Raw genomic sequence first — 16,598 nt, forward strand, 5'->3', positions numbered from 1 at the left:
CTTTCCAAGACCCTGGGACCCTTCCTAGTCCCCAATTCCACTCCCCCTTTCAGTCATGTCAACCTCTCAAACTCTTGGAAATAGAGCTGAAGACACAGATTTAGAGACAGCCAGGGATGGAGGGCAGAGCTCAACTCCAGCAGCCAGGAGGTTCTAGGTGCTGGCCCTGTCATGGTTCAGTGTTACCTGGAAGAGCCCCTTAACTTCTCCCCACAATGCCCCTGAGGGGCAAAAGAAGAGAGGGGTTGCAGGTTCCCTTCCAGCTCCCTTGGTCTGCAAATGTTTGTGAACACCTGTGCACTGGGGCTCTTTTGTTGTAAATAACAGACACCCACTTAAGGCCACGAAATTGAAAGAGGGCCATTTTAGGGGGCCACAGGTGTCTCAACACCCTTGAGTAGGAATGGGGTGGGTTCAGGAGGGGAGGAAAGGAGGTTGTGGAGAGCTGCTGGCTCCCTCCGTCTCTCTTCTCAGCTCCTTTCTGGGCAACCGCCTCCATCCTCTCTCTCTGGGGGCTGATTTTTCTCTGCTTCTCAGTGCACATAGTGAAAAATGAATGTCCCACAGCACCCAAGTCCAGGAAAAATAACACACAAATGCTGAGTCCAATGTCTGGCGGGGCCCAGCACAAAGAAATGATAAGTGTTTGAGATGATGGATGACCCTGATCTAATCACTGTGCATCGTACATATCAAAGCTTCACTATGTACCCCAAAAATATGGACAATTATGTGTCAATTTGAAAATGTCTGTCAGGAGCCTGATTCCAAATTACATGGATAAACAGCTATTAATTCAGCTTGAATGAAAAGATTCACTTCTGATCCAACCAGTCATGGCTGAGAGGTCAGAGACACATAGGAGAAACGTGGCTGTCTGAGGCCCACTGCCCTGGCTCCTGAGGGTTTCCAGGTGCTGGGCAAATGCCCAAGGAGTTCATTATACCCTACTAGGCTGAATTACAGTGAGAGCTACTGAGCCTTTACAATGAGCCAGATGCCATGCTAAACATATTTCATATAATATTCAATAAACAAATGCATTCTATGCTATTATTATCACATTTAATTCTCACAATTATCTCTCTCTCTTTTTTTTTTTGAGATGGAGTCTCACTCTGTCACTCAGGCTGGAGTGCAGTGGCATGATCTTGGCTCACTGCAACCTCCACCTCCTAGGTTCAAGTGCTTCTCTTGACTCAGCCACCTGAGTACCTGGGATTACAGGTGTACGCCACCACATCCAGCTAATTTTTGTATTTTTAGTACAGACGGGGTTTCACCATATTGGCCAGGCTGGTCTCAAACTCCTGACCTCCAGTGATCCACCTACTTCGGCATTCCAAAGTGTTGGGATTACAGGCTTGAGCCACTGCACCCGGCCTCTATCTCTCTCTCTCTTTTTTTTTTTTTTTGAGACGGAGTCTTGCTCTGTCGCCCAGGCTGAGTGCAGTGGCGCAATCTCGGCTCATTGCAAGCTCCGCCTCCCGAGTTCACACCATTCTCCTGCCTCAGCCTCCCAAGTAGTTAAGACTACAGGCGCCCGCCACCATGCCAGGCTAATTTTTTGTATTTTTAGTAGAGACGGGGCCTCTATCTCTTGAGATGGATTTCATTATTCTACCCATTTTACAGATAAGGAACCTGAGGACTGGTGAGGTTAAGTAACTTGTCTAAGTTCACACAGTGAATACCAGGCAGAGCTGGGCAGCTCACCTGAGCCTCTCTGAGCACCATATTTATCCTGTCTAAAATAATAACTGCTGTTTAACAGGACTCTCATGAAGCTGGAGATGTAAGATAGGATGAGTGCTTATCAGAGTGTTTGGCATGTAGTAACCACTTAGTTATGATGAAGTGGCTCTTTTCCTGAAACCCTATAAGAATTAGGGATTCGGTATGTTCAAAGGCAGTCAATTCTTCCTCTGGGCAGCTCTATTAACAAGTTCTTCATTTCCTGAACTTTTTTTGCTGGACTGAAATTGGACTTTCAGTAACTCCTGTCTATTGGCCCTAACTCTACTAGTTAGGGGCTGTAGTCATGGCCCTGTAAAAATGTTCATCTCCTAATCCTCAGAACATGTAATGTTTCATGATGAGGGGAAATTAAGGTTGCAGGTGGAACTAAGGTTGCTAAATCAGCTGACCTTAAGGTAGGAAGATTAGCCTGGATTATACAGGTGGGTCCAACATAATCACAAGGGCTCCTAAATGATGGAAGAAGGAGGCAGAAGAGTCAGTATCAGGGTAATGGGATGTGAGAAAGACCTGACTTTGGAGATGGAAGGGAGTGAGAAGCCAAGAAATGTGGGCAGCCTCTAGAAAATGCAAAAGGCAAGAAAGTGACTTTTCCCTAGAGCCCGAAAGGAATGCAGCCCTCCTGACGCCTTGACTTTAGGGGCTTTGGAGCCTCAGAACTGAAAGATAATAAATTTGTGTTGTTTTAAGCTACTACATTTGTTACAGCAGCAATAGAAAAATGACTACAGGGTCATTCTAAGCAAATCAGAACACTGGTATTCTGTTCCCGAGTGTCTTCTTAGGCTGTACAACACTGGTTCCTTCAAGTGCTCCTCACGTGAATGTTTTAAAGAGCTCAAGCCCTATCAGAATCAAGATGAGATCATTAAGTCTGGCGATGAGTGGGGGTCACCTGTGGCTTTCCGTGGAGGTAAGTGATTTAAGCAGCACGAATGGGCGGAGTCTAGACTGTAGGGGTTTGCAACCGTATGATGGTGGTGGTGTGGAAAAGGGTAAATGTAAGTATAATTTATCACTTCTCAGGCTCTCTCAACACCATGCTAAATACCAGAGTAACCTTTAAAGAAGGCAGAGGCCATCAATTAAATAAACAGATCCTTGGTGGAGAGTATAAGTGTAAACACAGGCACCATCTCATGATTTACTGATGGTAAATCAGCCTTATTCACTTGGTGGGCTGTTCTCTGTTCACCCTAAAGTAAAAGGAGGAAATCCATCACAACAGCATGAGGACCTTCATAAAACCTGCTAAGCACCGACATAGATTACAGAAAAAGGTTTGGCATTGTATTCCTGGAGTTAAGGTGTTTTGTTTTTTTTTTTAACCAAGAGGTTGCAGGAATTTACTGGGAATGATTTAGTCAGTGCCTTTGGAGAGGCAGGGTGTGGATTAGATGATCTTTGGACAGTTCATCTTACGTTTGAGTTCCAGGATACAAAGGTTCACGCTCATGATTAAACTATACATACAGGTTGCTTAATATAGATAGAAAAATACACTGAATCAGTGTATTTAGTTCCAGTGACCTGAGGATGCGTATGACACATTCAGCAAAATCGGGCCAGGGATTAATATTGCTAAGGTCAGGGTGGTCATTTTGGGCACACAGAGGGTAATCTTTCATAAGAGTTTACCACTCGTCCGTATCTTAGTTCATCTATAATGAACTGGCAGAGAGAGATGGTTATTAGAAAATAAAATGCACTTAGAGTCCCCCATGAATCATTTATGGGAGACACCATGCTTAGCAAAGACTATGAAAATATGGCTGTTAAGGGCAACTCAGGCACTCTTTCTGGATGACTTTCAAGCATGACCACTAGCTACAGAACTGGGCCTGGACACATTAGAAGAATTTAGGCCTTCAGGATGAAAAGGAAAACGTGTGGGCAGAGACTGAGTCCAAGGGAGTGGCCTTCAGAAGTCACCCTGTGGTGGTGTCCATACTGCGAGGCGTCCCTCACCCGAGAAGGCAGCTTTTTCTGCACAGGATGATTCTGATTACATTTGCTTGTTCCCGCCATGAATGAGAGGAAGAGAGGTCAGCTGAAGAGGCACTTAATTCAACACAACTGAGGTTTGGCAACTAACTTTTAAATATGCAAGCCGTTGAGGAGAGCGAGGAAGTGGTTTTCTCTTTGCACAGCCAGTGAAAGATGGTGTAATGTTATCAAGGCTTTCGGGTAACCAGCAAAAAGTTTTTAAATTCCCACTCTGCCCACAGTCAGAGTATGATGGTGATAGTCTAATGATAGGAGTGCAGGAGCCCAAAGAAGGAGAGAATTGGCGCTCTCTGGGTCAACTATAAATATAACTTGTTAAGATCTTTCTAGAAGGCTGGGGAAGCAATCAGCTAGCTAAAGATTTGTGCAGGAGTTTGCTCCAGGGAACACTTTAACCTAGGCTTTTTATTTCTTTTGCAGTCTATAACTAAAGGAAAGTGGACGAGCTTCCCCACAGGTGAGTTTGAGTTCTATGAGGCCGCCTGCTGGGAACTGGGAGAGGTCCTGTGGTGGAGGAGGCAGTGGAAGCCGAGTGTGGGGTAGGAGGACTCTGCTTTGAATCTTTGCTCCACTATGTTTGAGTTGTTGGACCCTAGAGAAGCCGTTTTACCTGCTCTGGGCTCCTCTGTAAAGTATGGGTCAAAATACTTACCTCACAGAAGACTTGCCTTTTATGAAGATAAAAGGATGTTTCATAAGCCCACACTACCTTTTGGGGCTTGTGGGGAGATATAAATGACTGTCCTGGGAGTTAAGAGATCTTAGTTCTCGTCCCGCTCCCACCACCAACCCATTGTGAGGCTTTAGGAAAATCACCCACCCCCCCACCCCTCTGGTGAACCCTCAGTTTCCTCTCACAGGATGAGGGGGTGCACAAAATGAACTACACTTTGCTGTTGAAAAGTATCACGTGGGGGGTTCAGCTTCCTGAACATGTCAGCTTCTGGACATTCTAAGAAGAGGTGGGGTGGCCCAAGATTTTTTTTTTTTTTTTTTTTTTTTTTTAAAGAAATCACTGGAGATGTTTGGGAAACACTAGATTGGATTCCTGTCTTCTAGATACAGCAGATCATAAGGGTTATACAGTGGATATAAAAACACAGACTTTTGTTGGGCGCGGTGGCTCATGCCTGTAATCTCAGCATTTTGAGAGGCTGAGGCAGACAGATCACTTGAGGTCAGGAGTTTAAGACCAGCCTGGCCAATATGGTGAAACCCCATCTCTACCAAAAATATAAAAAAATTAGCTGGGCATTGTGGCATGTGCCTGTAATCTCAGCTACTCAGGAGGCTGAGGCAGGAGAATTGCTTGAACCTGGGAGGCAGAGGTTGCAGTGAGCCGAGATCACACCACTGTTCTCCAGCCTGGGCAACAGAGCAAGACTCCATCTCAAAAAACAAAACAAAAAAAAAAAAAAAATAGACTTCCAGGGTCTTTAGCAATGAGGCATAGAAAGCTGCATTTCTTGCAACTCGTATGATCAGGTTTGTTTGGCAAACATGAGTCTAAATAATCTTAGAGTCAAAGTTTATGAATAGTTCTGCTCAGAGCGGATGTTCAGCTAAGATGCACAGATCTGAAGCCTTACTTGACAGGCAGCATGGAAAGATGGCCTCTGGGCAACTGATGTTCTTTCTTGGGTATGACTGTGGGTCCTTAGGAGTCCTTCCTTCTGCCCTCTACTGCAGCTTCCTTATCCAGGATGGCCACCCCTCCAGCATGCCCACAACTCATATGTATTGGAAATCGTCTCAGCTTTTCTTTGCTGAGGATTGCTCACCCCTTGAAGTGGCCCCTCTTGGACAGGGCCCACTGTGACCACATCTGCCCTCCCTTGTACCATTGGCTTACAACTGGTCCAAGGGACACTCTCAGGTATCCCTGCCCAGCCACATTCTGAGAGTTTGTAGGTCAGTCCTAAGGCTGCAGAAACATCTCTTTCTTCCACAGTGGGAGCAGCCAGGCAACTTATCTCTCCCTGACAGTCCACTGTGTCCATCCATCGCAGCAGACGTGTACCAAGCTTTCTGAGTGCTCTCCCTGAAGCCCCTTTCACAAGATTTGAGATGAGTGACAGGTACCTCTCACTCTCCCTCTTGGAAAGGGTGAGGCCCACAGCACATCAATAATTTTTTTCCAGATGAATTTTCTTCACAAATCTTCTCCCTTAATCTTGAAAAGCCAGACCACTTTATACCCTCAATGTAGGTGTGGGTGAGAAGCTTGAGTTCTGTAATAAATTTTTAGCTCTTTCCTTGAAAATATGCATCGTCTGGCACATTGGAATGTCATGTCTATTGTATCATGGTTTCTCAGGCAAACCTTCAGCTTAACACCTTGTTACACTTCCTTTGGTCTTAATGGAATTGCAGGTGGAGATAGGAACAGCCATGGAATGTTCTAATGCTTGAAATACAGATCATACTATGCACTCATGTGCATTCCATGTATTTCTTGTTGAGAGTTTCTTGGGAACTGGTGAATTTGGCTGGACCATCAGAAAATTTTGTGACTTCTGCCTCTGCCTGTTGTCCAATGGTGGAGAGATGGACCCTTGTGGCCAGAGAACACACTGGTGATTTCTCAGACTTCCCTTAGAGAGCATTTTCAGAGAGATCTCAGGGTGCTCTTTCCCTTTCTCCTCCTTATTGGCTTCTTTGTTCCCATGGAATGACTGATGAAGCCCAGCCCTCCTGGAGTTGAGTGTGGTCAAATGGTAAAGAATCCCAGGTGTTTGTTGCTATTCATCTTTATCTTGGACATTTTGGAGGACTCTCCCCTCCTGGGACTGGAGAGGAACTGAATTGACTTTCCAGGACCTCTGTTGGTTTTAGCATCACAGAAGGGGTAGTGGCTACTGAGATGGGAGAAGAGGGAGTACAGAGAAGAGGCTGCCATCTTGATTCCACCAAGGATGTCCATGGTGGTGCTGGCTGGGACAGGATACCCAACCCTTCAGGCTAGATGTATCCATTTGTTGTCTCTGGGCATGTTTTCCATCTGTTTTTAATGTGTGGATGTTTATTCTCTTCTGTGAACTGGTCTGCCACACAACAAGGTCAGAGTACCTGCATCCTCTGCTTCCAACACCCACACAGTCTCTTGTGCAGGTCACTGGACACAGTAGGCACCAAGCAAATGCTGTGATTGAGTGACTAAAGCTGAACGGGCTCACTTAGAAGCAGTCACCAGTAAACCTCATTTACATTCAGTTCCCTTAATGCCACAAGTGTTCGTGGAGGGCTTTCTAGGTGCCTGGTACCACGTGGAGACATTACATTATTATTTTGGTCTGAAGCCAATAGAGAGATCAAATTTAGTTCTCCAGCCAAACCTGATTTAATAATAGTTATTATGGAAAAAAATTAGAAAAAAGGAAAGATAAGATGAAAAAAATCAGCCATAATTCCACCTCCAAGATAATTATTGTTAATATTTTCTTAAATATCTCTAGTTTCATGTATGTTGTTTTACATAATTGAATTTACTTTTATATTCAATTTTGTTTCCTTCACTTCATTTCCAATATCATTTAAAATGTATTTCTTAACATAATTTTGCTTCTTTATATAATGGTTTTTCCTGTTTATAAAAATAATGCATGCCCATTGCAGGAAATTTGGAAAAAAGGATGAGTATAAAGAAGGGGCAAAATAGCATCATAAAACATTCATCCAGACAATGGCTATATTTTCCTTCAAGTCTTTTTTTGTATGAATTTATTTGTATATGTTTTACAGTATTGGTACCCATACACCATGCACAGTTGTTTTAAATGTATTTTTAAATGTTTGGTAAAATAATATGTGCACATAGTAAATGAAAATGGTATAGTTAATAAAAACGACAGGGGGGTTAGGATGAAAAGCAATCCTGTTGCCTCCTGTCTCCCTTCCCCAGTCCTGATCCTCAGAGACAGCTGGTCTTCTAGCCCTTCTGGTCTTTTCTTCTGGTGGTTATGTCTTTCTGTATTTTCCACCTGACATGGGTTTACCACCATTTCCTGCTTATCAGTGTTGGACCTTATCCGCTAGACTTCCTGCTCTCATTATAGGCTCTTCTATCCCCGCCTCCCAAATGGTTATAATTCCTTTCTTGGTTACTTTTTGCTGCAAGCAACAAACGTTTATCTTTTTAATCTTGTTCTATCAACTCTACAGTTATTTTGACCCTTGCCTCCCCTTCTTCACCTAGCCCCAGGTGATTACTATTTTTGACTGTTCCAGAATTTTATATAAAGGGAACTTATGATGGGTACATCTTTATGGCTTTTTTTTTCCCTCAGTGTAATGTTTTTGAGATTCTTCTAGGTTGTTGTATTGTTCCTGTTATTGCTGAGTAACGTCCCATTGTATGAATGAGCCACAATTTGTTTATTCATTCACCTGTTGGTGAACATTTGGGTTGTTGCAAGTTTGAGGCTATTATGAATAAAGCTGTGATGCCTATTCATATTCAAGCATTTTTTGTGAACATGTATTTTTATTTTTTGGTTAAATACCTAGGATGGGATTGCTGGGTTATGTGGTAAGAGGATGTTTCACTTTATGAGAACTTACCAAACTCTTCTCCAGAGTCATCGGACTACTCTAACCTCCCACCAGCAATTAATGAGAGTTCTAGTTGCTCCACATCTTTGCAATGCTTGGTATTGTTGGCCTTTTAAATTTTAGACATTCTAGTGGATGTGTAGTGGGATCTCATCGGTTTAATTTACATTTCTCTGATGACTACTGATGTTGAGCCTCTTTTCATGTGTTTACTGGCCATTTGCATATCTTATTTTGAGAAGTGCCTGTTCAAATCTTTTGCCACTTTTTAATTAGGTTATCCTCTTATTTACTCGTAAGATTGTTTTATATTTTGGAGTTGAGTCTTTCGTCAGATAGTCCCTTTGTGTGTTTTTGAACCCTGTGTTTCCCCCACTTAATACTGTATGGTGAGCAATTCTTTGTATAGTGACTTGGTTTGGAAACCAAATGATGCATATAGATGTATCATTATTTTAATAGTTTCATCTTTTTTGGACATTAATGTTTCCATTTTTGTGACTGCTCTAATAATGCATATCCTCTCACAGAAATCTGGTTTGTTCCTTAGCGTAGATTCCCAGAAGCAGAGTAACAAGGTCAAAGGGCAGAACATTTTAAGGGCTTTTGATATATATATATAGTGACATATTGCTTCCCAAGAAGTTTACATCAATTTTTTTTTTTCTTTTGAGGCAGTGTCTCATTCTGTCATCCAGGTTGGAGTGCAGTGGTGCTATCTCAGCTCACTACAACCTCCGCTTCCTGGGTTCAAGTGATTCTCCTGCCTCAGCCTCCTGAGTAGCTGGGATTACAGGTGTGTGCCACCATTCCCAGCTAATATTTGTATTTTTTGTAGAGACAAGGTTTCACCTGTTGCCCAGGCTGGCCTCGAACTCCTGGGCTCAAGTGATATACCTTCCTCGGGCTCCCAAAGTGTTGGGATTACAGGCATGAGCCATGGTGCCCAGCTGAAGTTTGCAGCAATTTTAAGTGCCCCCAGCAGCAGGTGAGAACCTCACTTTCCACTCCAACTGCTAGCTCTGGATATCTTTATTTTATTTTTTTTAATACTGATTTAATGGGTGGAAATGGCAGTTGGTTTTAAACTGTATTTCTTAAATTATTAGTGTAGTTGGACATCCTTCCAAGTGTTCAACATTTATTTTCCCTCTTCTATGAATGGTTTATTCATGTCTTTTGTTCTCAAATGGATTTCTGAGGCACGCTTCCCAACTCTTCGAAGGAGCTGCAGCAGGTAGAAGTGTTTGGTGTTGGAACAGAGGTAGGGGGGTGCTGGCAGCTGATCAGAGAGAGGGGGTGCTGGCTTGACAGGGCACTTGGGACACCCAGGGGCCCTGCAAACGACCATCCATCTCCCCTGCACACTCCTTTCTTCACCCAGGCCAACCAGTTTGTGGAAGTTCCCATTTCTTTCTGTAAATAACAACGGGACAACAAAGAGGGGTTGCCCCAAAGAAAGAACAGAAACTTGCCTTCTGAGAGTTCAACTGTAACTTTGTTACCTAATGGAGCATAACAGTGACATGGGAGGTCACCAGACAGGGTCAAAATGGCTCCAGGCCAGCAAGTTTTGATAGCAACCTCAACAAAATAATTGCCAGACCTAAATAATGCTCATTACTCAGAAGCGGGAAGGGGTGAGGCTCTCAGTCATTAAGACAAGTGTATAAATGCCCCAGGCCCATGGGTAAAAGAAGGTCACAAGAATTATAATCCTCAAATTTCACTAGAATTTGCCTCAAATTGATCATGCAGAACATCTAATTCCTGCAAAGCCCCCCCGCCCCGCCCCTCCAGTATTTTAAGCTCATACTCTCACAACGAGTCCTTGCATACGGAGGTGGGAGTCCTTAGAGGCGTCTCTCATGAGCTCAGGAGTGACAGTTCCTCCTAAGTCTTTCTGGGAATCTCTAGGGCATGTCTCAGATATGCTCACAAATGAAAGACCCTTTTATAATATTTATGATAGTCTCCAAGGAGTCCCACAGGTGAGCTCACAAACAAGTCTTCCCAAATATTTCTGGGAACCCCCGGGGGCTATCTCACAAAGGCTTCCAGATAAGAGCTCATCCCAATATTACGGCAGTCCCTAGGTAATGTCTTATATCTGTACCCTAACATGTTTCTGTGCCCATATATTCCTGGGAGTTCCCAGGGAGAGTTGTACCCAAGTTCCCTGAAAGGGCTGCCTCTTTCTGCTGCAGCCACTGCTCTAGCTAGAGGCTCCCCAGGTTCTGGAGCCTCCCCCAGACATCTGGTCAAGCACTGCCATCTCTCACTGGCTGATGATGTCTCTCTGTTGTTGGAAGCTTTCGGGATGTCAAAGCTGCAGGATTTGTGAAGCAAAGTGGAGTAGAATCCATCTTTCTCTGTGGCCAAGCAGGGTCTCAGGGTGGCTAAGCACGGCTGGTTGTGCCCCAAGGTTTTACGCAGTGTTAGTAGACAGTTCTTTGTACTTTACTGACAGTTCTCCTGTTCTGAATGAGATTTGGATAGGACCCACATGGGCTGGGTCAGGGGTTGAATCTGAGGGGCAGAATTTTCCTGCTGATCATGGAGGCTTTGCTGCTGGCTTAAGTTGATCACATCTGACTCCTACTACCCCTGAGGTTGGACCCTTTCCAAGGAGACTCTTCAGGCCTCCTTGTAAGTGGGTATATTAATTATTTGCTAGTTTAAGGATAAAGGAATTTATTATAAGTTATTGGGTGGATTTTACCTGCATCAGGAAATGGGCCAGGAGAAATGCCCAATGACTATTGGAGCAAAAACCCACTGCTGTGACCCCCTGGACCCACCTCATTGTCTCTGAGATGAGGGGCGAGGTGATAGAACCATCACAGCTTCCCCCAACAACTAAACACCTCAGTTACCAGTTCTGATCTCCCCTTATATGGCTGCCATCTCACACTACTCAGTCCCGTTTTCCAATTCTCTCATGGATGTGTCTGCTTGGTGGAGAGTAGTCATGTGGGGGCTGGAAATGGACGTGGTTTTCAGTTCTCAGTCTCTAAGTCCAGGAAGGCATGCTAGAGGGGCTTGGCATGAGTTAGATGAGCCATCATGGGCATTCATGAACATGTCCCATGAGCTACCAGAAGCACACATACATAGCTGACCCTCAGTATAGGTGAAAACCATGCTTGGAGACAAAAGGCTGTTATGGCTGGACACAGTCCTAACACTCTCTGGGGGCTGTTGCCCTGGTATGATGATTCAATCTGTCCATTCTTTGTGGGGATTATATTCCTATTCAGTAGATGAGTTCATGTGAGTATCTTGTTTTAGTATTAAATCTTCAGATAATATTACTAATACTTCTTATTCTCATTGGTTGACTGATTGATTGATTCATCAAATATTTACTGAGCAGCTATTATGCACCAGGCACTGCAAAGTAGTGTTTGGGAATATTAAAAAGAGTAAGATACTGTCTCTGTTCTCAAAAATCTTACTGTGTCATGGGTAAGGTAGACAAAGCATCGGGCCATTTGAGATGCTGGAGACCAAGATGTTTCGGGATGGAGTAGGGATGGGTTGTGTTGGGTATATTGTTTCAGGATAGAATAAGCTCTGCACGAAATGTCAGAAAGGGTGGAGGTTAAAGAGGCCTTTCTGACCAAAGTGCCCTGTGTCGAAAGGATCAGTGTCTTAGTCCATTCGTGTTGCTATAAAGAAATCCCTGAAACTGGATAATTTATAAAGAAAAGAGGTTTATTCGGCCCACGGTTCTGTGGGCTGTAGAAGAAGCATGACACCAGCATCTGCTTCTGGCAAGAACTTGAGGCTGCCTCCACTCACCGTGGAAGGGGAAGGAGAGGAAGCAAGAGAGAGAGGAGGAGGTGCCAGGCATTTTTCAGCAACCAGTTTTCTCAGGAACTAAGTGAGGGCTCACTCAAACCTGTGGGAATGGTAACAAGCCATTGATGAGGTCTTCCCTCCTACAACCCAAACACCTGCCACCGTGCTGCACCTCCACCAACACTAGGGATCAAATTTCACCATGAGACTTGGTGAGGCCAAACAGACCATATCCAAGCCATAGCAATCAGGGAATACAAAGCTGTGCAAAGAGGCTGAGTCCAGAGATAGGAGTGGGGATAGATCAGGACAGAGGAGTTAGCGGGGGCCAGGCCATGAAGGATCTGTAATTCTGTGATCTGAAATTCAGATTTTATCTAGAGGAGAATTCAGATTTTATTCTGAAGACAGCCAAGGAAGAGTTTTAAATAGTAGAATACTGTGTTCAGATTGTGTCTTCGAAAGATAATTCCGACAGTCATATGGAGTATAGACTGGAGAGGACTAGAGAGAGCAGATTGAAGACTCTGTCCAGGTGAGAAGTTTTGAGACCTGAACCAGTGGCAATTTTGGAAGGAGAGAACAGGATGGATAGGAGAAGTATATAGAAGGTAGCCCCTCAGGACTCATACCTCATGGGATAATGAGGATGAGACAATGGGAAAAGAAGTTAAGGTTGATTGAGTGGAGGCTTTGATGTGCTATTCAGAACTCTTCAAGACCAAAGGACTTATTCCTCTAGCTCCTGGGAGAACTGCCCTCGGCTGAAGACAGCCATCTTGTCCAATATCACACTGCCCTCCTGGATAGCCCACATCCAAGGTCTGGTCAACATTTGGGTGTAAAATCTATATTCCAGACTCCTCAACCCAACTCAAGACTACTTTGAAGAGCCGTCCCTGCTTCAGAGCTCCCAGAGGCGTTGGATGAGGCCTTGGTTGAGACTTTGTTGCAGCTCAACTTCTTCTTTCCAACCTACTTTTTTCCCTTCCCTTCTACAGGTGGGATCTGAAGAGCTCTTTCTAATACACCTCATTATGCTCACATCCATCTTGGAGTCTGCTTCTCAGGAAACTCATGTCTGCAATGTCTATTCTATCCTCCTTGCTTGAGAAGAGTGTAGATGGTGGTGTCATTCTCTGATTTGCAGAACAGAGAAAGAGGAGGTAATTTGGAGTGAATGGGAGGGAGATTATAGAGTTCAACTTTAGAAAAGTTGAGTTTGAACTTCCTGAGACTTTCAGAGAGTTGAGACTAAAGTTCAAGAGAAATGTGTAGACTGAAAGTATAGATTTGGGAGTCATTAGTGTTCTGGGGTTGGCTATCTTAAATTGGCCCTTATTCCAATCAGGAGCATGTATCAAATTTTTTGGAAATGAAGACGACATAATGCTTGGGTCTCTTGGTCTTTGTCTTTGCATCTGGCTCCTGACTGCATCTTGGGTTCCTGGTCCATTGGGTTACTATGGCCACTAGCCCTGCTCACCCTGGGCTTGGTTCAATGCAATCCTCCAGACATAGCTCAGCTTCAGCCTCTCTTATACTTGCCTACTTCATTTTTAACCTTGACTCAACCTCCCAACTTCCAAAAGCCTGGCTTTCCTACCTGACTCCATGATGCAATATTAAGCATGGTCCTGGTGTGATCCCTCTGATAATTCTAAGTATCCTGATGGTAAATATTGTTGAGCTAGTCACTATCAGTCCCTGCCTTCCCCAGTCTCTCAGCTGCAGGTGGTGATGACTTCATCCCATGGCAGAGGCTGGCGCTTTACTTTCTGTGGGATCACCCACTGTCAGGATGCTGCTATCCCCAACTGCCTTTGAGCATCAACCTATCTTGCCTTGGGCCTTTTCACTGGCTCTTCTCCCAACCCCTGCATGGTTAGCTGGTCCCTCCTTGTCATTCAAATTGTCATTAGCTTCAAATGTCAGCTTTGCAGAGAGGACTTCTTTGACCATCCAATCTAAAGTAGCCATCCAGTCCCTATCACATCACCCATTTTTACTTTTCTTCATAGCACTTATTACTACCTGACATTTTCCTATGTGTTTCTCTCTCTGTATTCCCCTGTCTGAAATATAAATCTGTAAAAAGGGAGATCTTGTGAAAATTGTTCACCATTCTGTCTGTCCCCAGCTCCCAGAGTGATGCCTGGGACATGGGTGTTCAATATACATTGAATGACTGGCTAAGTGAATCTGTTATTTGGCCATTGTGGGTCTTTATTAGATTAAATTTATTAGATTGAACACCCCAGACAGTGTACCCACTGGAATGAAATCTGAAGCCCACATTTCCTGTCTCCGAGTTTCTGGCTTGCTCTAAAGCAAAACCTGTCTGAAATATGACCATTTATGTTATGGAAATCCAGATGCACCCCCTGCTTCCTTGGCCACCAGTTCATATCACCTCTTGGATGATGATTCTTTCTCATTTTGTTTTCTCCTGCACCACTGGCTTGATTGGTGGTGATTAGCAGAGGGTGGTTCATTTATGTGAAACACCTGCTTCCCACCTGTGTCCCCATGAGCAGACAGCTCTGGACCCAGTGCAGGAAGTCAGCGGGTGTCCTTCATGACTGAGAGGGCTTCCAGAATTTTTTCCAGGAGTCAGATCCAAACTGGCACCATATGGGCGGCCACCTGTATGACATTTTGCCAGCATTGCATTGAACACATCTGCCAGCTTATAAAAGAGACCTGGTGAGGCCTGGGGCATCAAGAAGGATTGGCAGAAAAGCTGACCCAAGAAGAAGGTTGAGCCAGAGGGAAGCAGTTTCCACTTTGTGACTTGGTTGTGATTTAATCGACCTTCCTTCACTTTTTCATGGAACTAGCAAACACCAGCTCAGAAGACTGTGTTCTTGCATCACTCCCATTGATCCACTCTGAGATCAACACTCTGGGAGAGTGGACAAATGTGTCAAAGATTATTTTACTCCAGCCCAAAGGACATCTTGACACAGCCATGTTCCTATGTGTGCTAGTCAAGATTCTCCAGAGAAACAGAACCAATAGGATCTGTCATCCATCTATCATCTATCTATCTATCTATCTAGCCAGCCAAGTATCATTGATCTAGATCGAGATATAGATATATGAGAGAGGATTTATTAGGGGAATTGGCTCATACCATTATGGAGGCCAAGGAGTCCCATGACAGGTTTCTGAGAGCGGGAGAACCAGGGAACCTGGTAGCATGGCTGTATTCAAGTCCAAAGGTCTGAGAAGCAGGAGAGCTGGTGGTGTCACTCTGTTTGAGGCTGAAGGCCTGAGACCCCAGCGGACTGCTGGTGCAAGTCTCAGAGTCTGAATGCTGGAGATCCTGGAGTTCTAATGTCCAAAGGAGGAGAAGAGTGTCCCAGTTCCAGAAGGGAATGAATTTGCCCTTCCTCTGCCCCTTTTTTGTACCTGGGCCCTCAGCTGATTAGACAGTATCTTCCCACAAAAAATAAGGGCTATTTTTTTTTACTCAGTCCACTGATTCAAATGCCAATCTCTTTAGAAACCACCCCCACAGACATACTCAGAAATAATGCTTTACCAGCTCTCTGGGTTTCCCTTAATCCAGTCAAGTTGACACCTAAAATCACCACACCATGATGAACCAGACAGGGTGGAGGGTGTGATTATTCCCCTAGTCATTGCATCATAGCCATGTCTTTCATCCAATACCTAGTCAGGCTACACGACATGCTAATGAACAGATGTTGTTCTTTGGGTCGGTGATAAGACTCACAGAACCAAGAGTCAACACATTTGATTGTATGGGTCTGGGTGGAACACACCAGCCAAAGCTGTAAGGGAAACCCTGAGCTACAGGCACTCCATTTGAAAACATATCTCAGTTTTGCATGTTTGGTTTTCATATGTGATTTTGCCATCTATTTTGTATGTGTGATTCTGCCATCCTAATCTTCAGTTATGCTCACCTCAAGCTATTGCCCCATTGGGCAATTTACAGACTTTTCCATTTTTTTCCATGAATTTAATCATATAATACCTTTGAAATGGTTATTGCTACATGCTGTAATAGATACAGGGGATATAAAGTTGAGTACAACAGCATCCTTGCCCTGTAAGAGCCCACAGGCAGGCAGGGGAGATAAGTATTACAGATTAATACACCATAATAGCTCATGAAGGGGACCCTGCTGTGCTTTGTTATGGTTTGTTTCCACCAAAACTCATGTTGAAATTTGATCCCCAATATGGTGGCATTGGGAGGTAGGGCCTATTGTAGGTGTTTAGGTCTTGGGGGCAGATCCTTCATGAATGGCTTGGTGCTTTCTCCTGGTAATGAGTTCTCCCTCTGGCAAGACTGGATTGCTTTCCCTGGGAAACAAATTAGTTCCCATGAAAGTAGGTTGATATAAAGCCAGGATACCTCTGGGTTTTGTGTCTTTGCATGTGTCCATTTCCCCTTTGATCTGCCATGTTGTGATCAGCAGGAAAGCTTTCACCAGAAATCAGGG

This window comes from Rhinopithecus roxellana, chromosome 5, assembly GCF_007565055.1.
Source record: "Rhinopithecus roxellana isolate Shanxi Qingling chromosome 5, ASM756505v1, whole genome shotgun sequence".
NCBI lineage: Eukaryota > Metazoa > Chordata > Mammalia > Primates > Cercopithecidae > Rhinopithecus > Rhinopithecus roxellana.